The sequence below is a fragment of the Buteo buteo genome, chromosome 10, assembly GCF_964188355.1.
Source record: "Buteo buteo chromosome 10, bButBut1.hap1.1, whole genome shotgun sequence".
Classification (NCBI taxonomy): domain Eukaryota; kingdom Metazoa; phylum Chordata; class Aves; order Accipitriformes; family Accipitridae; genus Buteo; species Buteo buteo.
The window spans coordinates 9,760,362-9,784,171 of record NC_134180.1 but is presented as its reverse complement, the minus strand read 5'-3'; the positions used below and the strand labels follow the sequence as shown (position 1 = coordinate 9,784,171).

At 43.2% G+C, this 23,810-nt stretch overlaps 1 protein-coding gene and 1 long non-coding RNA gene across 3 annotated transcripts in view; one reads left to right on the top strand and one right to left on the bottom strand.

Moving 5' to 3' along the window:
- ACBD6 (acyl-CoA binding domain containing 6) overlaps positions 1–23,810 on the bottom strand; it is an 89,706-nt gene that overhangs the window by 9,407 nt on the left and 56,489 nt on the right. The window lies entirely within an intron of this gene.
- LOC142035898 (uncharacterized) lies at positions 12,376–16,817 on the top strand. The gene is made up of 4 exons (XR_012651985.1): positions 12,376–12,494; positions 12,694–12,780; positions 13,970–14,199; positions 16,523–16,817. It is a non-coding gene; the product is annotated as an uncharacterized LOC142035898 (long non-coding RNA).

Genomic DNA, 23,810 nt, shown 5'->3' with positions numbered 1-23,810 from the left:
AGTACAGAAAGAGGAAAAACAAAACTGTGCTGGTTACCTGGGTGAACTTTGGTCCAGCTAGACCCCTTATGGGTGATGAAGCTGGGGCTGGACAGCCCCCCACACCAGCTGTGAGGGTCTGCACAGGACCCCCATACCTCCTCGAGTGCTGGTCCGCACCAAGACCTCATCTCTGTGCCTTCAATCACAACTCCAAGCGCAGGCACCGTGAGCGTGAAAAGCAGAAAAACATACACCCTAAGCTCTCCCTTTTGAGGGATAGCACATGCACTCTTTATTTCAAGGCGTTCTTTGCCCTGCATCACCTCTTCTTTCTGTTCATTTGTGGCACCTTTTAAGGTGTATGCTTGTTCCCATTGACAGACTCCAAATGTTGGCAGGGATCGCAGGAGATAAGACCGATGAGGTGATAAGAGTGTTTAACAGCGCTGGGTCCTGGGCAGCACGGATGGGCCAGAGGGAAGATAAATATTTACACTACATCTTTAGAAGGTGAGTGAATAAAAAGGGCTAGAATAATGCAGCCTCTGAACAAGCACTGGTGCTTAGGAGCTGTGAATATAAATCTCTGCAGCCTCACGACGCACACTCACTCAAGCTAGGGAGATGAAAAATAGCAAGAAAATACTTCCCTCCACTTTTAAAAAGGGTTTTATTTCTCATTTATTTCCACTTTAGACTTCAACTTCCCAACAATTTACTTTACCCTCATCATCTTCTTCTCTCTCTGAAATTTTATCCCCTAGATGGCTGAGGGTGAGACTACGGCTAAAAGCATACCAGAATTCACATGCTAATACCCACCAGGATGTAAAACCAGGCAATATGGGCTAATATAACCAGTCCGAACTCCACCAAACAATTCAGTAGATGGCCCCAACACACCCTTTATTTTCATTTACATGCTGCTTTTGCACACAGCAGCCTGGGTTTGGGCATGTAAATTAATATATTGAAAATGAATGCTTGTCCAATCAAAGCAGATAGACTGTGTGTGCAAATGCTGGCATAGAAAAGCAATGGTTTAGTTTGAAATTTGATCCTGCTCTTTTAAAATCCCTACCTTAGACCAGTGTGCACCCACATGCAAATAGGCTTTTGCTTTTAGGTACCTCCTCATCCTTAAAGCAATACCAGAGGCAGCGCAATTTGAGAAACAAGACCATCTAACAGCTTTGTGCCAGAACATCCAGAGTCCCCAATAGCTCTGACCCTAGAAAAATGAAGCAGACCTTTATGTTTTCTCCCCATTTTTCAGCTTGTGATTTCACTAGAGCAAAGTATACTCAGGACAGCTCAGCCTCACCTGCTGTTTTAGACCGGGTGGCCCATACGAGGATAATTGGTTAGCTGGTGTTTGTGAAGTGCTTGTACTTTTACGGTTGTTAATGTTAAGCTTAGGCTGACATCATGATGTGCATACTTGGCACTGGCTCGAAGGCAGCTCAGGCACTCCCGAAGGACCAGTGCCATGGGACAAAGGATACAGAGCAACCTCCGGCAGAAGCAAAACCAAAATCCATGCACTGGTCACGAACAGCTGTTATTTGGGGATTGCAAATAGCCCAGGCTGACAAGTGCAGGGCTTGGATATCCTGTCAGTTTGGTTCCTCAATTAACTCGTCCACTTCCCTTGCATGTGGGTAGGCTTGGTGGGGTCCCCTCTCTTACTGAGCTGACCCTCTCCAAGAGCTCTCTCCTCTGCCCCCTTCCTCCCATTCAGACTTTTTCCTGCACTGTGCCAGGCAGATTTCCTTAAGGATGGAAGGTGCTAGACAGATCTTTATCATCACCTCTTGGGCCCTTCTCCAGAGCCTACCGCCAGGCTATCATTTGGCCTATCTTCTAAGTGCCTCACAGATAAATTAGATCTGCATAGAGAAGCAATTATTACATTTCTAATGGCATGGACCCTTACAGCACAATCTGCTACTGAAAGGCAAAGAAAATTGCATTAGCTTTTGTTTGATTCAAAATTATGATCAAGGGGAGAGGGATGTTGAAGCCCTTTAAAGCCAAGCCTCCAAGCTGGGGATCTTTCTGTCTGGGGACCTCCCTATTCATATTCACTGCCTGAGCTCATACTTGTGGTTCATTTAGGTGCACTAATTTGGAGGAGCCCTCCACTTTCAAAGCTGCTGTTAAAACCAGTCTAAGAAGGCTCAGGGAGAATATGATGACTGCCACTCACTCCCTCCTGAAGCCTGCATCTGCTAATGCACCCAAACGCCACCGGCCTGAGGAGTTCAGCGTGCCAGGGTTACGCTAATCCCTCATCGCCCTAGTTTCTAACTGGTGGTGTACCTAAATTTCCAAGTGCAATTTCAATGGGATTTATCACATCTACCATCATCAGCGTGTAGCGCTGCTGGCACAGATACAGACTCTCAATATCCCACTGCAGACATGGCTGTCTCTAATTGCAGAACAAACTGATTTCTGAATCTACACAGTGGCTCATGCAGCAACACCGAAACTCTCAGGGCTGTTCTCCTGTTGAGCATTTTCCCCCCAGTTTGCAGCTGGCACTCTGAGCACAGCTGTGTATTTGGACATACGTACTTATAGGTTACTCCAAAGAATATTTCCTACTGCCTGTTACTTCCAGCATCAGGCATCTTTCTGGTCATCAAACAAGTGTGTTGGTGCAATATAAAAGCTGCCGGGAAGCTCCGGGCTTCCTCAGCCCAGGGATTAAAAATGTGTTTGGGAAGAGCCAGTGCCTAGAGCTGTAACAAGTGTCACGGTGCTGCAGCTGAGCCAGCCTCCAGCAAAACTATGCAAATGCAATCCCAGGCTGCAAACAGGGCAATATTCCTAAGGGCAAGATGCTAAAATCTCTCTTCTCAGGGTGCTTCCCTGCCCCCTCCCCGTGTAAAAGTTAGTAGCTCTTGTACTGCTTTATCACTTTAGCGTGGCTGAGGCAGATACCTGGTTATTTAAGGGGCAGGATAAATGGGCTGAGACAGCTTTCCCATCCCCAATTCACTAGGGAACGCTTGGAAATTCCACCTGACACCGGGACTGCACTGTGCTCTTAAACAATCTCCCGTCTGATCCGATTGTTCCCCAGTGGGGAGGCAGGCTGCAGCTCGCTCAAGAGTCATTGATTGGATTAACAGCCTAATTCCCAACAGATGAATAGAATACTGATGTCTTGTCAGCCCACATCATAGAAGGAAAACACAATCTGCTTCTACAGCCCCGAAATTTAACCCTTTGGTTCCTTGCTCCCCCTCCCTGGGGCACAGGGCTGAACACAGGGGTCCAGTACTTTCAGCCTGAGATCCTACCCATTTGAATGAGAAAAGATATATTAACCTTTGGGATGGTTTGCCTAATGATCTACATGCCAAGGGATCATACGTTATTCTCTGTAAGGTTGGTTTTGTAAGAAACCCTCTTTTCATCCCTTCTGGACAGAAGAGATTTATACCGGGGACCTTAATTTTTTTTTCTTCCCCATTTTACTACCTGCCGTTAAAGGAAATACTGTAAGCTTCACAGTAAGTGGTTGAAAATTCATTAGCTTAACGATATTTATTCTGAAATACACAGATATTGAACGTTTTCCGAGTCTATCCTTTGCTTAGGAGGACAGATCTGCCTGGAGAGGAGCATCCAGCTGTGTTGTAAGAGAGGCATCGCTGCAATGCCCTCTCCCTCCAGCAGTTCTTGGCAAGCTACGGGGCAGGGGAGAGAAGCTGGGCACATAATTTGCTCTCGGAGAGCTCCCATTCTCCACCTCCTAATGGAGACACTAATGTTGTCTTACCTCATAGAAAGATTGTGATAAGAAATTAATTGCTACTGGTCAAATGTTCACTACTACAGAAGCAGGACTGTGTGCATATTAAAGAGATTCTCCAAGAACAAAATTTATTTATGGACTCCTTGGCACTGTCTGCATTTATTTCCTTCCTCAGGCGACACGAATAAATAAAAATCATCTGATTTTAAGAAATGTATTCAAAATCACCTATTTTTTTCTCAGATCATTGGGGTCCATAATGCTGTGGGTTTTGTTTCCTTCTAACAGCCACCTTTTATGCTTGCATTTACAAAACAGGCAGATATACATTTAAATATTGTCATTTTTTCAGCAGCAATCCTAGAATATACAGAAATAGAGCTACAGCCCTCATGCCAGGACTCTAACCCATACTGAGACGTGGCCTCTGGAGTATCTCTGATCCAACAGTCTCAGTGGCAATCGCTTACCAATTCTTTAACTGTTTTTCCCACCTCTGCAAGGTGTGTATCACCTGAGATAAGCCAGGTTGCTCTGTGAAAAAGAAATATTTTCAATTTCATTTGGATTTTACACCTCACATGCAGAGTGGAAACATTTCCTCCATCACTTCTTAACTCTAAAAAACTAATTAGCCCAGCACTAACCCACATGACAAATAGGAGAGAAAGCATGAAAGGATGGAGGTGCACACCCTTTTTTCCTTTTAACAGTAACTGTTAGTAATGACAGTTTTCCAGACTGTGTCATTTCACAGCATTAATACGCATATAAAAAATTTGCTAAGAGACTGACTGAAAGAACAGGCCTGCCTTCTTCTGGCTGCCAATATATCCCTACAGAGCCCTGTCTTCAGAGAGAAGCAGGGTGCTCCATGTTCACAACACGGGCAGTGGGGAGGCAACAGTATGCATTAATGACAGAGCTGCCTTAACCAAAACAATTAGTGAGAGTTGCGTCATCGACTCAAACAATTCAATTAATGCAGTGTTAGTGCTAGTATTTTAAAGTAATTCAAATTATTAGCTCCTTTTACAATTTGAAACCATAATGTTTCATTTTCATCCCAGATGTGAATTGTTCCAGAACCGCAATAAATAAGTCAAATGACCCCTGTCCAGTCCAGCCCCTGTCCTATAATATGGCTGCATTGTATATTCACGAATCCAGGTTAAGGATGGGGACTGGGGCAGTTGTGCCCTGGAACTAGCAGACTGCAGATTTTATAAATACATACAGAAATAATTAAAATCTAAGGGGTTTAGAAGGGTTAATCTCCTTTAAATAATCTCTGCCACAAAGCCTGTAAAGTCACTGCTGGCACCTTGCCCGCATGGGACCGGCTGTCGGATATCAGGACAGCACGTGTGGATGGGAGCAGAGAGATTAAGTGGAAGCGCTGCTGCGGTGGCCTATCAGACATGCTGCTCCCCCGCATATGGCTCCCTTGGTCACTACCGAGGGGCTGGAAATGCTGCGAGCAGGATCGGATCCAGTGCCAACCAGCAAGTCAACATGCCACTTGTTCCACCTCATTAAAGAGAGAGAAGGAAGCTTGATTAGGCTGCTTAATTTAGCAGGTTGGATGGGAGACAGTGGGAGCTGAGAGCATTGCTGCCACTGCTCAGTTCACTTGAGCCCTTTCTGACTTCAAGGCAAATGGTGACTTATATTTATTTAAAGGGATTCAGGACTTTGCAAATAACCTCCTTTCCTACACAGACTTGAACCTCCAGCCCTGGGTGGCCAAGGAGATGCTGCACTTTTAATTGTCAGCTATAATGGACTCAGAGCTGCCACTCTGCGTTTCAGGACGTCCTCTTTTCTTTGTATAAAGTGTCCTTTTAAAGCCAACAACAGAGTGGCCATTAGAGATAAAGAAATCAAAAAGAAAGCAGAGAAACCAGCCCTGTGTAGGCTAAAGCAGTGCCCTGTCTGAACATACAGTTTGATTTCTGCTGATTTGGGCAAAGGCAGAGTTGGCTGAAAAGCCCAAGAACCCTGCAGCAGCGGCTGGAGCACTGGCAGGGAGGCTGCAGTATCGTGAGGACTGCAGGCACCATTGTAATAAAAGCACAGCCGCGCTGCACATGGCAATGTGCTGCAGGAGGAGCAGAGGCACTGCTAACGGCCTAGGGATTTTTTCTCTTTTAAGTCAGTGAGGATAAAGACTCTGGAGATTCTGTTTTGGGCTCATAAACCTTCTGCGGTTTGGTGTGCAAAATCAAAACTTCCTATGTTGAGATGGTCCGAACCATCCTCTGAACTCATCTGGATTTTATTAAGCCAAGCTTGGGGAAGCCTGGAGTAGCAGGGGAGCTGAGTTACAGTGGCCCACAGCCCTCAGCTTGAAAGGCACTTCTTTTTTTTTTTCCTGCTCCTTTAGAAAAACCCAATACCAGGGACCTTGCTCAGACATCTCAAAGCATCTCAGGACAGTGCTGTGCCCTGCAGCCTCCAGACAGCCCTTCCTTCCCAAGCATGCCTGTTTCTTAAGGATGACGACTCCTCTTCGTGGCTAATCTGGAATTAGAGAGGACGTTTGCACACTCACAGCTGTCTGCCAGAGGGGGAAGGCATCAGAGCCTGGATCCTGCCCCAAAGTGGACCATTGCCAGGGAGAAGCTGACTGCACGTGTTGAGTTAAGAAGCTCCCGTCTCATCACCTCAGATGGTTGCTGTTTTTGTGACATCCAGCAGCCTTTTAGCAGCCTCTGTGAATTGTATTAGTAGCTGATTTACCATTTTTTATTTTATAAGGCATGAAGCTGCTCTTTCATTTGATCATCCACCACCAAGTACAACTACACGTTAGACTGAAAACTCCCCTCTCAGCCTATGATCGTTGGGACTGTTTCCTGATGGAAGAAAGGAAAAATAGATAGAGACGGAAAGGGTTTATTGGTACTGCTTATTCACAGACAGTCAGGTTTCCAAACAGCTATTAATAAAGTGCCAATACTAAAGAAAAAAAAGAAAAATGTCTGGAGAAAACTGCCTCAGGACATCAAACTATATCAGTAACTGGGATTTCTTGATGGAGCCACAGTGCTATTAAAATAAAGCTGAACTAAGTACTTGCAGTTTGGTCTGTCATTACTTATTTAGTGAGATGCAAAATTGATCTTCACTTTAAACGGCTCTTTCAAAGTCTAGAGGCAGCACTTGCTCCCTCCTTGTGCTGTATAATAGAGGTGTTCCTAATGAAATTCAGCAGGAGCTGGAGGCAACCAGGGAAAACTGCGGCCAACTTTATAACAGACAGATTTATGTTCAGGGATGCCCTGCTTTTTGAATGAGCTATTCTGCACAGGGCAGGAATAACAGGTTTGCTATTCATGGGTCGTACAAGCACGACAGAAGGTCAAGTTCCCCGGTGGTGCTCAGTCCAAGCCGAAGGCTGGGGCTGCCATCACATCTGGGGCTGAGCTGAGCCAGGTCCGTCCCATTTCCTACTAAAGCAGCCGAGGGAGCCCGCTGGGACCCAGACATCTGTCCCCAGCACCCAGAACTGGGACCAGCCCATTTCACACTGGGCGGATGGCTGAGGAGGAGCAGATGGCAGGTACTGGTGGTGGCGACCAACGTGGGGCAGAGCTGAACTAGTGACCTTGAGGTGAAAGGCTTCGTATCTCCCATTATCAATCCCCAGAGCCCCCTCCGAAGTAAGTGTTGATACATTAATCTTTCTGACTGATGGAAACAAACTGCAAATATAACATTCCATGGGGGGAATGTTTATTTATTTTGAGCCAAAACTATGCTTAAAAACATAAAGTTAAGGGCATGCATAGTCTTTCATCAGAAATGTTACTAGTTAATGCCATCCTTTTTCTCTTCCGAGTACCAAATTTAAAGAGCACGTCATCATGCATTAGTCTCTGAGCACAGCCCCAGCGCGGATTGCTGCAGTAAATAATAAACTGGTGTTTGTGTTTCCTCCTGTGCATGCTGTCCTCCTAAATAGTTTAATAACAAAGAAGTATATTTAGGAGCACTGCTGGAGTGCCTCGATGAAGCATGTTGCGTAGGATAAATACTTCCACATCAGGACACTTTTCAAAGCCATCAGGCAGAGGGGTCAGTCTGTTGTGGGTTTTTTTAAAACTGCACAAGCTAATGCTTTAAGAGTGTCTTGATGGAATCAGGGAAATTGGATTGTCCCCCCATTTGCTGGCCTAAAACAAGCCTTTTTTTATTTATCCCATTAGAGGAACACAAGAGAAACCTTTTAAATGTCACTAAAATTTTCCCTGCATTGCAAAACGCAGTCAAAAGGGTTTTAATTTTCCCTGAGACCTCTTAAGTAATGCAGTATGTCAAGGTTTAATACATCGCGTGTAGGGGATTGTTTATATTCTGTGCTGTTTCACCAGGGTGACTCTGTAGGGTCGGTCCTGTTTGCTGGATTTGGTCCCTGCCAGCACTGAGCTGCTCAACTAGCCCACACCACTTTAGATCAATTCCAGTGAAACAAATAGGCAAGCGATAATGAGATGAGATGCATCTTCCCCTGGATCAGTCCAGGATTCCCCAAAATACAGCAGTGCTGGTCACTCTCCAGTAATTTTGTTCTGTGAGTTGAAGCTCGCTGGTTTGGTAAGAGCCTGTAATTTATAGGCTTTATTTACTTATTTATAGGAGGACTAGAGAGACTTGGCAAGAGGCACTTATGTGCACGAGGCTCCAAATTCCCCTGGAGTATTTAATATGACAAACATAAGCTGCATACCAGAGGTGGAGCCCAGGATTGAAAACTGAAAAGTGCTAAAGCATGGTGGCTAAAGACAGCAACAGGATCACATACCCTTTAAAGGCTGGGCTGGTGCCCACTCAACCCTCGCTGGCCCAATGGCTGTGGGCATTAACGACAAAACAGCTTCTCCCAGCTCCTCCAAGCCCATCCCGCTTGTCAGCCAGCCTATAAACTGGAAGCTACGGGTCATCTGTTCTCCCAGAGTAGTCCCAACTAGTAATGTTTGCTACAAAAATGTACCATTATTTTGCTCCTGCAGGATAAGGGAGTTCTCTACCGACGCTGTCCCTGTTTCTTTTTGCAAACAGTGAACATGTCACACCACAGCTGAAGATGACCTGGGGTGCTAAGTCATTTTGGGCCGAGAGTATAATTCTCCCCAGCCCTGGTTTTGCAGAGAGAGGAGGATATTGGAGGGCAATGAGAATCCAGGCTGGGATATTTGAGCCCTCAGCTTCTTGTCCCTGAACTCACACATTCACACCAAGAGCTGGCAAAGGAACAGAGCTGGGGAGAGCGAGGAAGAGGAGGCAAATCCCAGCCTCTCAGCTAGTCGCAATAAAACACATCCCAGAGACTAAAACACTGCCTCCTGATCTTCCCTGTAGGACTGCATAATCTATTTTACAAAATCTCAAAATTCAGCACGAAAATTGGAAAAAGGGAGGGGGGGAAATCAGACTGGCTGGTTATTGGACCAAGGGCTGTGTTAAAAGGATCAGGAGGTGGTGGGCCGAGTGGTGGGGGATGGAATAGGATAAAGTAGTGGGTCTAATCAAATCAGTTTAAAAAGCTGCAGCCTCTCCGAGTTAACCTTGCCAATCAGAGAGCGAGCGGGAGCATGTCTGCGCACATTAAAGCGGGAGCGTGTCCTTGAACCCGCAGCGTACTCCATCCTCCCCCCGGCAGCCCACGCAGGCTGTGTACCCAACACCCTCGGCAGACAGCAGGAGAAAAGCCCAGGATTAGGCACCCTCCTTAGCCTCACTCAAGTGGAAGTCAACACGGCAAAGGCAGCTCGGATGCTTCCCTGTGATTAGAGGTGAGCTCATGGGATTAAGCCAGCAAGAGTTGGAGAAATGTTAAAAAACAAACAAACAAAAAAAAGGAAACAAAAGGAGAAACCCTCCTATTGACAAATGCTGTCGTATTGAGTCTGGCAGCTGTGAGATGTATTACTAACCTTTGCTAATGACTAAGGCCACTGAAGTCACTTTAAAATAAATATTCACTAGGAATTACATGGGTAATCTAAAGGGATTATCCTGCTGCTTTAACAGGCCTATAAACTAAACGTTAAATGGTCTACACAAGTGTTTGCATTAATTTTGACCCAAATCAACCCTTCTGCTAAAAGCCATGGGAAGCCAGATTCAGTTTTGGAAGGCACATGCCTGCTTTGAGTTAGACTTCTTATAAATTCCCCCAGATCCTCTGTTTCCTGAAGGAAAAACGGGACTGAGCTCTTGGAAACCAGGAGCCTGCCAGCAGCCAGGGAAAGGCTTTAGCAGAAATGCACATTCAGAACATGAAGCAGTAGGCACAAATCTAGCCTGCCACATAATCCAGTCCCTGTGGTAAAAGTATCCGTGTTCAGAGTCTTAGCTCCAGCCCTTCTTCCCTATGGAGACAAGGAAAGCACAGCATGGGGAAAAGGAACTCTGCCATAAACAGTGGCCGAACCCCAACTGTCTTGTGCCTCAGTTTCCCCACCTGTAAAACAGGGAACATGTCACGTGCCTTCCAGCTGGCGCACTCATCCCTGTGCCTTTAACTACAGGAGAGGAATTAAGCTGAAGCAGGGCTGTGTGTCTGACCGAGGCTCAGCAGCTAGTATTCAGGCAGGTCAGGAAAGCAGGAGTTAAGGCATATGTTTCAACAATAGGGACTGAATTACGAGATGAGAACAGCTCCTGTGCACCAGTCTGCAGCTCCTGATGACAACTTCATTGTACGTGAAAAAGCATAGTCTAAAAACATACAGATGCCTTAAAGCCACCATATACAATGCCTGAGTTGCATCTAATTCCAAAGATCAGATCAGACAGAAATGGGGAATAAGTGCTACAGAGGAATAAACAAAAGTACATCGATGCTTCCTTCCAGCAGGCATTTCAGACCCAGCCTTCGAAAAAGGACTCAGGGTTTTCCTCATTTCCCAGCCCATGCTGCAGACCAGGGAACACACCGGCGTGTTCAGGACCCCTCAGTCCAACAGAAAAGGTGCACCTCCAGCCTGTGATCTGACACACTGGACACATGCCCGCCTTGCAAACCTATGTAATCTTTCTTAACCTGGACCTCTTAGCCTGTGTACCTGAGTCGGCCAGTGTGTACACTTCTGAGGACAGCTCTTTCTCTAAGGCATGCTGAATTAATTTTTAAGAATGCAACAGGACTAAGGGAATTGAAGAGACACAAACTCCTTTTAGATCCCACTGCTCCTGCACAATCACTACCAATAAGCTAGGGCCCTCTTGTAGCAAATTAGGAAAGTGAGGGACATGATCAGGCTGCTTGAAGCACAGCAATATGCTACACCAATGCATCTGAAGAAACCACGTCCCTGGAGCACTTCAGGGTCCGATGTACAACTTAGGGAAAAAAAGAATCAAACACAATAGGAAGCTGGCAGAGAAAACACAGTCCAGAAAAAGATCAATATTTAAAAAGCTTGCTTTTTCTGATGGAGGGAAGAAGAATGTTTGCAACCTTTATGTTTTTTAGAGACTTCTTCACAATGTTCTGAAGTTCCTGCTCCTTTTTTTTTTTTTTTTTTCTTTTTAAGATTAGAAAAAGCCAGGAAAATCTAACCTGGTAAAACCTAATTTCACAGGAGATCTTCTTTGAAAGCCTTGGCAATAGGAGTGGAAGTGCTGTCTATCACTCACTGAAGGCAGTGCGGGAGGAGTGCTCTAACAAAAGCATTTTAAACTCAAATGCCAGGCAAAGATTAACAGCAAGTAAAGCCACAATTTTACACTCCCGAATGAAAATCATTTAGCTAAATGAGATTTCTTCCCTCTGAAATACACATTTTTATGAACTCCTAAATATATGCTAGAAAAAAATTAACAGATAAAAACTAGGATGTCTGTCTTTCAAGAAGATTAATTCTCCCCCTTCCTTTTTAAATAAACAAGCAGTTTCAAAGTTTTCTTCATATATTGTAGAAGAATGATAAAGGGGAATAGATCAACATCCTCCTGACTGATTTCCATCTGCTAACAGTGACCTAAACCAACCTCTTGTAGCTGAAGGAGCCCTGAACAAACCTGAGAACATCACTTCAGTCTTCACTAAGCCAGCACTAAACCAAAATACTAATTGCCATAAAAAAGGCACACTTGCTATTTTCATTCCCTACCCCAGCTGGCAAGGGCTGGGATAAGAGAGCTCTTAAAGAGAAGCCACGGAGCCTGGTAGTGCAAACCCTTACTCACAGGAGTGTCCCTTGCAGGTGTAGGACAACTCACCCCACAGACACCAGCCCCATGGGGTGGGCTGGCAACATCAGTGCTTTCTTAATAGGTGGATAATTCACATCAGCAAATGTATTTGCACTTGCCAATGAGGCCTGAAACGGATTCAGAGCACCAGGTTCATTGCAGGATTTAAATTGGCAAAAAATCACATTCACGTGTCTATTAACAGGGAACACCTGTGGGACTTGCTAATATTAGCTGTTTGTGCTACAGCCACTAAGGATGTGTGAGTGGAATAGGAGACCTCTCAGCAGAGCCAGCCACTTCTGCTGCAGCCCTCCTCAAAGCAATATGAAGCCTGCTAGCTGTATTAAACATGGATATTCAAATATCAGCTGCTTCCAAAAAAGCTGTTCCAGAAAACTGTCAATCCATCCAGAATAACTCACCCTACTGCACCTCCTGGTCATGTCACAAAGTCTTCCAGCACCTAAAGCAGAATGGAAATGACTGCTCAAGAGCTTCAGTTTGTACCGAATGCAGCAGCCCTGCACACCTAAAGGTATCTACCAAGAGCATGCAAAGTTTATGTAAGTAAAGCCCTTCTGTGGGCTGCATCAATGTCTGATGTCTAATGAAGATGGAATTTGCATATGCAAATGCACTGACTACTGTACTTCTCTGGGCTGATACAGGCAGCAAGGTAAAGAAAAGCTATGCAATATCTTTGGGAAAAATGGTTTTGGTGTTTTTTTTTTCAGAATACCCAGTTATGGGAGATGCTTCCTAAGGACAATGGGTGAATGTGGACTTTGACCATCCTTCTGCCTCAGGAAATCTCTTCTGCTGTAAGCAGAACTTCTAGTTCAAACGCTCCTTTTGCTATTCTGTCACTTGTTCTGTAAAACTTACTCCACATCTCTGTGACCCTATGCAGGGAGAAGTCCCCAAGTCCCTATGATTTTATGCAGTTGTAGCTGCCATCGGAGCAACTGTGCGACAGCATAAAATTCAAAGATAGATAGCTTCACTTGGTGGCTTTTCACACCTTGAGTGCTCAGGAGACAATACCCTTCTCCGCAAAGAGGCACAGTACTGTAGAGCGATGGTACATATTAATTTCTAAAAGAGGATTTTAATCATGCAACGTCCTCTGCAGTCGCACAGAATTTAATCTCATTGCTGACAGTGGGTGATGGGGGAGCATGTTAAGTGGAAAAGTTGTATTCAAGACCTTCTTGCAGATATGTGCTACAGGCAGTCCCTTGGGAGGAAGAAAATGACCCAAACTGGTCTCTCTTGCTGCTGACCACCCTGGCCCAGGGCCCCAACAAACCCCAGCCACTCGCACAGCAGAAATGCAGGCACATTCCCAAAGTTCTGCACAAGGTTCAAGTACGCGTATTAATACAGTTAGCATTTATCAAGGCTTACTTTACAAATATTGATTTATTAATCTAGGCAAGACCCAGGGATATATGCACATAGTATTCCCATGTTAGTTACAGAAACTGAGACACACAAAAAACCCCCCACTGTCTGACTTGCTCAAGGTCAAACAAGGAACACAGCCAGGATTAGTTTCAGGATCCTGCGCTTCCAGCGCTACGCTATGACTATCAGGACATGCCGTCCTTTTCCACACTAGGTCTTCCCTCTTCTCATAAGATCTGTCTTCATCTAAGCCTATGTTTAGTCTTGCCTTCATTTAGTAATCTGGGAAGAAAAAATACTGAAGAGCCAAAAGTTGAAAACCATAAGCTGTGAACCGAATCTCTCCCAGCTGCTAAGGAGACCCACCACAACTGGGCTGGCATGCTGGCACATGCCTTCTGGATGGTTATCTTCTGTCTTGTTCCGCTTTTACCAAAGACCACTCACAGGCAGCTTTACAAGCTTTGGTCAATTAAACAATTAAATGTTAAAGACAAAAGTCCCAAAGGAATTAATGTAATTTGTTCCACCGGTTTTAATGAGACCTTAAAGCGTACATGAAAAGTTGTACTTGAAATCATGAATAACTTTTTTTTTTTGAAGGTCCTATGGAATGAAAGTAATCACTACCTAGGAGGGATAAAATTCAATTTATCCCCTCCCCCTGGAATAAAAAATAATTCCCTACTATATCTAAAGTTAGTGCAACCTAAGTGATGGCCCAACAGAATACAATTCCATAAAATCACTACAGTTAAATGAAAAATGATGCATGTTTTCAAGCAGCACACATCTGATGCCTATTCTCCAAAGAAAGTCTAACTACTGAGCAGGTAAGTCACTCTGTAAACTCCTGTAACCATTCTTTTGAGGTATTAGACCAGCTTTGGGCTACTAATGGATAAAAATGAAGTATGAGACAACATATCTACCAGCTCTAAAATCCTGAGGAATTGGAAAGAATGTTCATATGCTTTCATATACAATAGCCATGCCCATAGCATGGAAGCACTGCAAAAAGTTAAAAAGTATCTGAGTGATAACTACACACTATGTCTGAAGGAATAGCTTTTAGAAGACATGAAATTCAAAGAATACTGCAGAACCCTGCAAGAAAATCATGGCAATGCATTATGCACTCTTCTTTATAATTTATGTCACTGAATGCACAGTATGTTCTTTCCACTCTCAGTTTGCCTGGAACATGGGAAGTGTGCTTCTTAGGCAGCCAAAGTCTCAGGGCAGACAACAGACAACATGAGAAAAGAGGATAAAACTTTATCAAACACTAAATACTTAATGACAGAATTAAAGCCTATACTTAGTCCTCATCTTTCTCCACTTCCTCCTTCACTTTGCTGCTAAAATCCTTGATTCTGTTAACAAAACTTGGGCAGGGAAGTGACTATCTGAACGTGCCAGATGACATCTCCTTTAAGAAGTGTGTTATTAATAAATACAAAGAAAATCCTATTTATTTGTCCCCTTCCAAAACCAAATCCATCATATTTATAGTGAGATTTTAATTTACTTTTAAGTGTGTGAAAATTTCCATGTAAGAATTTAATTTCAAAAAACCTAACTGCCATTCAGATGTACTTAGACACAGGTGAAAACAAAATGACTAATGGTCTAGCAGAGGAAAACCATTACATTTGCTGTGTTCTAGCTTGACTCAAATGTAAAAATTAAGAATGTGAATAAACTAGGTTAAACTACATAATTAAGTAAACATGGACAGATGTTGTGTATCTGATTAGCAAAAAGAACAACTAAATTTACTATAAAGGCTATATTTAGCTGCAAATGAACATATTTTAATGGCTACTAACCAATGAAAATCAACCTTTCCTTAGAAAAATAACAAAGAACTAGATTTTAATTGATTATTAAATCAATTAAATCAATCCCACCTGTCAGAATCTCTCTCATTAGAATCACTGTTAGATTCAAAGCTGCTGCCTGTATGGTATGCCCACAGAGGCAAAACACAAAATGATGCAGTGCCAAAGGTTAGTGATAGCACAGCCCCTTCACAGCACATCCACCCAAAATTACACCACATGCTGCTGAGTCCTAATGCGTGCACAGTCCTCTCCCAAAATGAGTGCATTAATGTGTCCTATTTTCCTGTATTACCCAACCAAACATAAAAAAGTGGGTCCCCGTAACAGTCTGACCCATTTTCAGAGTCCAGTGAAGCCAAACTGACTTTTTATTTCTTAGGAAAAGAAAAAAAAAAAAGTGCTTAAATATAAAGCAACCAGTTGCAGCGTTGCGGGATTAGTTGGATGAATCCTTCAGCGGATATAATCAGCTTAATGGCAACAAAGATCACAGCGCAGTTAGTGCAGCTGTGACACTCAGAAGCATTTCACTGAAGGGGAAGGTTTGCACGCGGCTGGAACAGTCCCTTTTATTTCCAGCCTTTTTTCCTCTCTCTCTCTGTGCAGTCAACATCCCCATCAGCTCCATTAGCATGAAAGAATTAAGGAGGGAAATGGGTAGGGTGGAGCAATTTACGTCTGTGGGTCAGCATACTTACACAGCGTCATATAATTCAATTAAATGGACAAATAAAGTGGTGCTAGTTGTTTTCCAAACTCAGGTTAATTTTAACTTAATTCCCACGCTGCTGTGGGCTAAAGGGCTGCCTGCTGTCTGAGGCTCCCCGATGCACAGCTAAATGACCAGCTATCTATTGTGGAAAGGAGTGTTGTTAGAGCCCTCCTGCTCTTACTGTTAGGATACTCCTGAGAGTATCCTTACTCTGAGGATATTCTTAGTGTCCTCATCTTCCCACAAAAAGAGAGGCTATGAAAGTAAACACTTGATTCCCCTAGTTATAGCTCTACTTGCAATGGCAAATCCATTGCTTTATATTATACCTTTTCTCACTGTAAAATTGAAAAAAAACCCCCCAACCAAAACCAGTAGAACATAATAGATGCAAGGAGATTTTAGCCTGCCCTGTAAGAAATTAAGAAACACTCTTTTCTAGGCTTCTTAAATTAAGACTTTCACCATTAAATCCAGTGATCCACCTCTCACATATAGTATTAACACACAAAAATAAGCAACTAAGCCCTAATCTATTCACCACTAACTAATATGTTTCTGGGTTTTGCTTCCTCCACAAAAAATCCTGAGATGCAGGTGAATGCACTAATGACTGAAAACAGCTGAGGATAAATACAGAAGACCCACAAATCTGTTATCTGGAGGAAACTGATGAATAGATATGGCAAAAGTACGAACACCTTGGAAACAAGACATTTGCTGTAGAGCTGGCTAAGGTCTTCTACTCTATGAGCTGGTAAAACTCAAGCCTGTGCAGTTGCACTTTGGAACAAGAGCTCTGAAGGAGAATTAATTTCTATTTGAAGTATAAAGACTTTTTTCAGTACCACAATGTTTTGAAGCCTTTAAAATAAATCAGTGCTCGAAGATCCCCAGCACTTTCCGTAAATAATACAAGTGTACCTCCTTTTCCTCAGCCAAAACTTCCTTTGCTTTCTCCAAAATGTCAGTTCAACACCCCGCTGTCATCCTCCCCACCAGAAATACTTGCGTTTCAGCAGTTCTGCATGGATATAATTTGTAAAGTGCTAGGCAAATAAGCACACTCTGAAATGGGAAACGTTATTGACACACTACCTGGCACTAAGCTTTCAAACCCACCAGGAACGTCAGGAGGCCAGATTTGCACATGTCAAGTCCATCACCTTAGGAGGCTTTCAAAGTTTTGCTTTTTGTGACTCTACAAAACGCATCTCTGGAGCCATTATATGAATTAGTTGGAAAGGGGTGGTGGGGAAGGAGGAGTGGTTAAGAACAGCAATACACCCCTATGAGGACATTTAGAAGCATCTGGCTCGGAGATATTAAGAAAGGAAAGAAAAATTAATCATGCCGGCTGGGAAAAAAAAAACCTGGCATCAGCACAGCCACCTTGTCATAAGGCAGATATTAATAACGTGAGCCTCCAGGGAACACTCAGACATCTGAAAGATCCACTTGTTGGCTATCGCAGAGCAGGCAGGTTTAACTGATGCCTCTTTGAAACCTTCTGAATCTTACGCTAAAACATTGCTTAGGATTTTTTTTTGCAGCAAAATCCCCTCAGTGCTGAAGATCAAATATTTACTGCATTTCTCTCTTCTTCCTAGATGGTATCAAAGAGAGTGCACAAGGGAGGGCAATGCACCTTGCTGCTTATAATCCCGTGCTATTGTCCATAACAGAATGGAGCAATGCCCAGTAACTGGGTGCAAAAATATCAGATGCTGAAGCTGTGGATATCAGATAATTAGGATGTTAGGAAAAGGAAAACAAAAGGCGTCAGTCCTGGGGATACCTAGGCACCTCACTCCAACAGACTTTGACAGCGGGTGGCCCAATCAGGACCTGTAGCTTAGCTGCCCAGTAGCTATGAGGGACACACAAGAGAAACAGAGGTGAAAACTTTGAGTATTTTAAATAGAAAAGAAGCAAAAAAGGATCTTGCCAGAATGGAAGACAACAGGAAAAACCACACCTGGCCAAGACACTGCAGCAATGGAGGTATGTCCTTATAGTGCATCTCAAATATAACTCCTCAGGGCTAGAGTAGGATCTAAAGTTGCTGGCAGCAACAATAACTAGAACTCACATTTTCAAGAGAATTTATTCAGCCAACAAAACATGGCAAGACCCTCCTTTTTTTCTGCCTTGTTACTCCTCCAGAGCTGCAGCAATCTCTCCTGCCTAACATACTGAAAGCAAACATGATAAAGGAACCACTAATCTGCTTATTTGTATTTGAGAAATGAGGAGTGTTGCTAAAAGCACACCAGACACCCCCAACATAATCTTATATGCATTTTCTGATCGCTTGGACCATATGTGATGAGCTAAAACTCCAGATTCACAGGACACGCAGCTGACTCACTGAAGTGTAGCACCAGCTACAAACTAAGTATCTCAAAGACAAAATGGTGATTGAAAAGCACCGGGTTGGATGTTCATATGCTATTTGATGATGCAGGAGATGCTACCACAGGAGCTAACAAGCAGTCAGGTCAACCAAGATGGGTTGTGATTGGCAAATCTAGATGGACAATTCCCCAGTTAGGGAATATTGCTCAGATATTCTCAGTTTAGAAACAGCAAACTCCTACATTCAAGTGAAAGATGACATCCTGGCAACCAGCGCTGTGCCAGGTGTTTTCAGCTGGGCACAAGGTTGAAAGCATCATCCCTCAAGAAATGCAGTGCCACTATTAGTGCCACTGTTTGCTTAAATCAGAAGCAGAAGCAATTTTGCAGCCGGATGACTGTGTTTTTAAACCACCCTATCCCAAGAGGAAACATTTTCTGCATTGGGTACAGCTGTGATACATTCCTATGCAAATGAAGCAATTTTCTCTTTTTCTCTATGAAAAGTCTCCCATTTCTTCCCCATCACTGAGTTTATCTCCCAATGGACTTGATAAAATGCAATACTTGCAGGGTCTTTTTTTAACTGATCATAGAAAGGGACATATTCAGCCCTAAGATACATGCCAATAAAAGTCCCATTGACTTAACCAGGGAATTCACATGTTTATCCCTTCATCAGAAGTCCTCAGTAATGACATCTTACGATCTTTTAAATCCTCAGTAAGACTACTTCTGCCATGACCCTCTGTGTCACCACTGTCTGGCATTGCTTGGGGAAGCAATGAGCCAAGAATACCATTTTTCTGCTGATCTCTGTTTTGTTCTCTTACTTCCATTCACTCAATCTTTCCATTTGCACTACCTGTTGCACTACATCTGATGACAAGATGATCTCTTTGGCATAGGGATGGTCTTTGCTCTTGCTTGATGCCTTGACGGGCATTTCTACCAGCTACAACAAACAAAATAAGCTAGAAGAGCTAAGGACAAAATTAAACCTGTCATTATCTATGTGCCATTATACAGGTCTGCCTTGCTCAGTGCATAGAACGGCACTGCAGTCGCATTCACTGCTCACATGCATCTGGGGAGAGAAATGGGCAGAGCAGTGAAAACTTGGTTTTTTAGTAAATGTTTTAAAAGCTTGAAAAGATTTTATTTTCTACTCAAGTTGGGCTTTCCGTTCCCCCAGGCAAAACAAAACATAACAATTTCTCTATGATTTTGTAGTTATTCTTCAGTAAATTCAGAGAGCTGTTTCATATTGTAATTTACATGTGCACAAGAGGAACGCTTGAGCTGATAGGCAAAAAGAAAAAAAGATGATTTAAAAGGAGTCTAAAGGAATGCTTCCCATGGTATGCTCTAATTTACATCATTTTCAATTTTAGACCCCTACCGATACACATTTACAATCTGTCTTTACATTGTGGTTTATCCCAAGCAGCTGGGCTCCTGTGGCTTAGCTAGTTGTTTCTTACCGGCTGATGAATGCAAACTGACCACATCCGCGCTTAACTTTTCCAGCTGAGAACTAAAATTAGTGATTTAAAGTCACCATAGCTCTGAGTTTTTCTGCTGCTGTGAAACATCTAGATTGAAACTGTCTTCATGGTTTAAATTAGCCTCTTTTACTTTACAATTAGGACTGGAGGTGAGGGTGTATATGATCACTTCCCATCATTCAAAACACAAGCACTTGGTTATTAAGCTATGAAAAATTGATCATTTGCAATTGCTGAGCCATAACTTTACAAATCTCTTCTGAGTTTGACCACTGGAATTTAAAGTGCAATGCTCAATTTCATACCACTTCGGAAGCCAAATTACTGTGTAATCTGTGAGCACTGCTTGAAAATATCCTGACAATAGCACCTGGAATAGAGCATCACAGAGAAGGTAACCAGGCAGCTTTTGCAGACCTGGCTTCTTACTTAGATTTCATCTGCACAGTCTGAATGTGAGCAAAACTTGAGTTAAAAAAAAAAAAAAGAAAAAGAAAAAAAGGGTAAATTGAAATTTCCTGCACACAGGTAACCCTGCCTCTGGCCAAGTCCAAGCATGTGTCAAGATTTCTCTGTAGCACATTCCAGCCTACTGCTTTCTGAAATACTTCTCTCATCTTCCTTCTGTGTTGGAGTAAGACAACCAGTCAAAACTCCTTCCTTACTGTCTTGTTCATTAATCTCTATCTTGCTTTGAGGGCCAAGCTGAAAAGGAGACATTTCTCATCAGATGACCAAGCCAGGGAAGGAAAACGCCTATTGATAGAGCTGGTACTTTCCTTCTCTCTTCCAACATCTCACACGCACACAAAGCTCATCACTAACTGTGCTCAGCCTCTTTGTCAGCAGCAGGGACGCATGGGGTTTTCTCCAGAGTGCAGCTGCATGGCAGGTTGGCCTCAGCAGAGAAGCTGCCCGAAGGTACGGCCGTCTCCAGCCTCTCAGCTCTATCTCTGTGCCACCCCTCTCCATGGCTCCGCTGCACAGCCACAGCTGCCCGGGGCACATGCATCCTATGAACCAGACCTCTGAAACAGTCCTGGATAAAAATAACCTTTAATGCTATTCCCATTCCTTTCCCCTGCCTCACAAAAATACTGCTGCATGTACAGTAAAGGAAGGAAATATCACAGGGAAAAAAAAAATCAATTAAAAGAAATTTGCAAACCATTGTGTTAGAGCATCTCATTTAGAGCAGCCACTTTTTATCTGTAGGGCAAGTAATTGCAGTACTATCACAGCAGTAACATCATGCATCAGAGAAGGTGACAACATTTTTAGGGGTATTTATTGTAAGCATACTAAATTCAAGACTGTACCCTGCAAATTAATTTTCAAGGGTGACAGAAGTCAGCTGGCTAGAACTGTTATTGCTAATAGCTAGAAAAGACCCACTTAATCACTTTGCATTTTTATTTGCAGAAGATAAAGAAACATTTCTTTCACTAATAGTTTCATGCTTGTTCCATCTCATTTTATCTGGACTGCAAGATCTGTTTAATTTCATTTGATCAGTTTTCTAAGGATCTTAGAACTACCATATTTTTATAATCTTGTTATATCCATGAGATAAAAAACTATTATTTGCCCCACCATTTCCCAAATGGGAAACCAAGACAGAAAGAAATCAAGTGACTTGGTCAAGGTCATGCTGGGATTCTGTAGCAAAACTAGAGAATTAGAAACCTGAACTCAATTTTGAAGATAGCCATAAAGGGAATTTCTTCACCGAATCAACAGGGATTCTACTGATCTGGACGTCTACTGCTATGTTTTTTAATAACATACATAGCTGTGGATAACCCAGCTCTGAATGGACAAATCCTGTTATTTCTCTCAGCTGAAAAAAAGGCAAATTCTCTCACTAATAAATAAAACTAGCCTACCACCACTACCAGATGGGGGGCGCCTGAAGTTTAGCAAAAGCACTTGAAAGTATATCAATTGCTGGTTCTGAAAATTTCAAATAGCAGGTCTGCATCACAGGTGTGTCTCTATGAAGAGGAAAAAAATTGTAATATTCATGTTTTAATTTTTTCCTCCTAAACCCTAGCAGAACCATAATGCAAGCTAAAGGGAAATATCCATCTCAAAGTTCTGTACATGCAGGACATGTGTTGCTCACAACATTTTACTGTTAAGTGGTGAACTCTTCAGCCCTATGGTATGTCTGGATTTTTCTGTTAGTTTTCATATGCACACGAAATAAATTTCTCAACCTCCCCTCTCCCCCCGATAATGGGGAAAACAACAGTTGCCAATGCAGTTTTATTTGCAACTGTTAAGCATTTAACAGTCTCAGGAACTCTGTTTTGCTCCTGTCCAGGTTGGGCAGGAACAAAGTAGGAGTGCACAAACAACGCAACAGAAACCTGGAGAGCAAAGCCACCAACATAAAAGGAGGAGGCTGAGGTTGTGCCGTGAATGGGACATGAATGAGGAAAGTAGTACACAGTATAATAGCAAGTAGTATATAGTAACAGTAGTATATAGGAATAGCAATGTCCTGATTCACTACATTCTGTCCTTAGGAAGCAAATGTCCTGCAGTGGAAAACATGAGGGGTTTTCCAGAGAGTTTCCAAAGGGCGTGAGTGTACAGCAACCATTCATACACACAGAAATAGCAACAGTTGCTCATCATGCTAGAACCTGAAAGCTGACCCAACAAGGCATTTGACCTAGACCTCTAAACCTGAACAGTGGAGCTGAAGAGATCTTCTGAACATTTTTGGCAAGTCAGACATTAACAGATGCTTTAGACTTATGCAGTGTTAATGGGAGGAGCAGGTATGTCAAACTAAGTCACTGGCTGCGTCCAAGCTGCGGTTTCCATCTCTCTTCCAAGCTGTGTTGAAGTACGTTGGCAGAACAACATCCATCAGGGATGTATCAAATGCTGACCACAGCAGTATTTGTCCTCTGCAAAGAGGATACCAGCAGAACAGTCAAATCTGCATAAACATTACATTAATAACAGACTGGGTGAAGATTGCATTTTAATACTGAACTCCAGTTGAAGTACCTACTTATTTTAAAAAGTTCAGAGAGGCTTCTTCGGTTGCTAGTATTGGTGAATATTTCAGTACCCTCTCCTAGGAAAGGCTGTGTGTACAATGCAATGCCACAGGTCTCCACCTAGGACCTCATGCTTCAGTCCCCGGGCTTAGAAGTTAGGGGATCAGCATTGTAGTCAACACCCAAAGTCATGCTGTGCCTTGGGTAAGGGCTTGGGAAACCAGCCATCCCTAGCACTTACAAACCCCTACAAGCAGAACATTTTGGAGGTCAGAGCAGAGACACTGACTGCTTTTCTGAAGAACAGGCGAGACCACATCTCTCCTCTGCTGGTTTCTCTCACACTACAAATCTACCTTAATGATTATTTACACTTCCCTCTTCCAACCTTTCTCTCTCCTCTTATGTAAACATACTATAAATACAGACTTGGCATAAAGCCCATCAATCTACTGCTCAGCTTCCCCTGATCCTAAAGGTCTTTCTCTGGACAAGCTGTGATTTAGCTCCAAGTTCCTGTAAGCCTGAGCAACTTCTTCCAGCCTCCATCAGCACTAATGTGACACATGCCCTTGTGCTACCGATGAGAGACCTGTACGTTGAGAAACCAAATCCAAATTTCAGCATGACTCACATAGACTTCTTTATGGGTGTCCTTCTTCTGTGGCTCCCACAAGCCCTTTATGGGTTCTTTGGGGTTTTGGAGGGAACACTGACAAAAGTCACCCTACACTGTACATGCCATAGGACTTTGCCCTGAACAAGACCAAGACCTCTGGCCAGTGTCAGATAATCCGTCACTATAAGCTACTTGTATCCAAGCCAGATATTTATTGCTATTGATCTGCCTGGTCCCAGCGAAAGACTTTTGTTCTCCCAACCCGGGACTTTGACCTCAATTAAGTTATGAATTTCAATCCGATAGACTGCTCCACTTACCCTGCTGCTCTCCCTGACTGGATTAATTAGAATTAGCTAGGCTGGGAGTCACCCCGAGTGCCT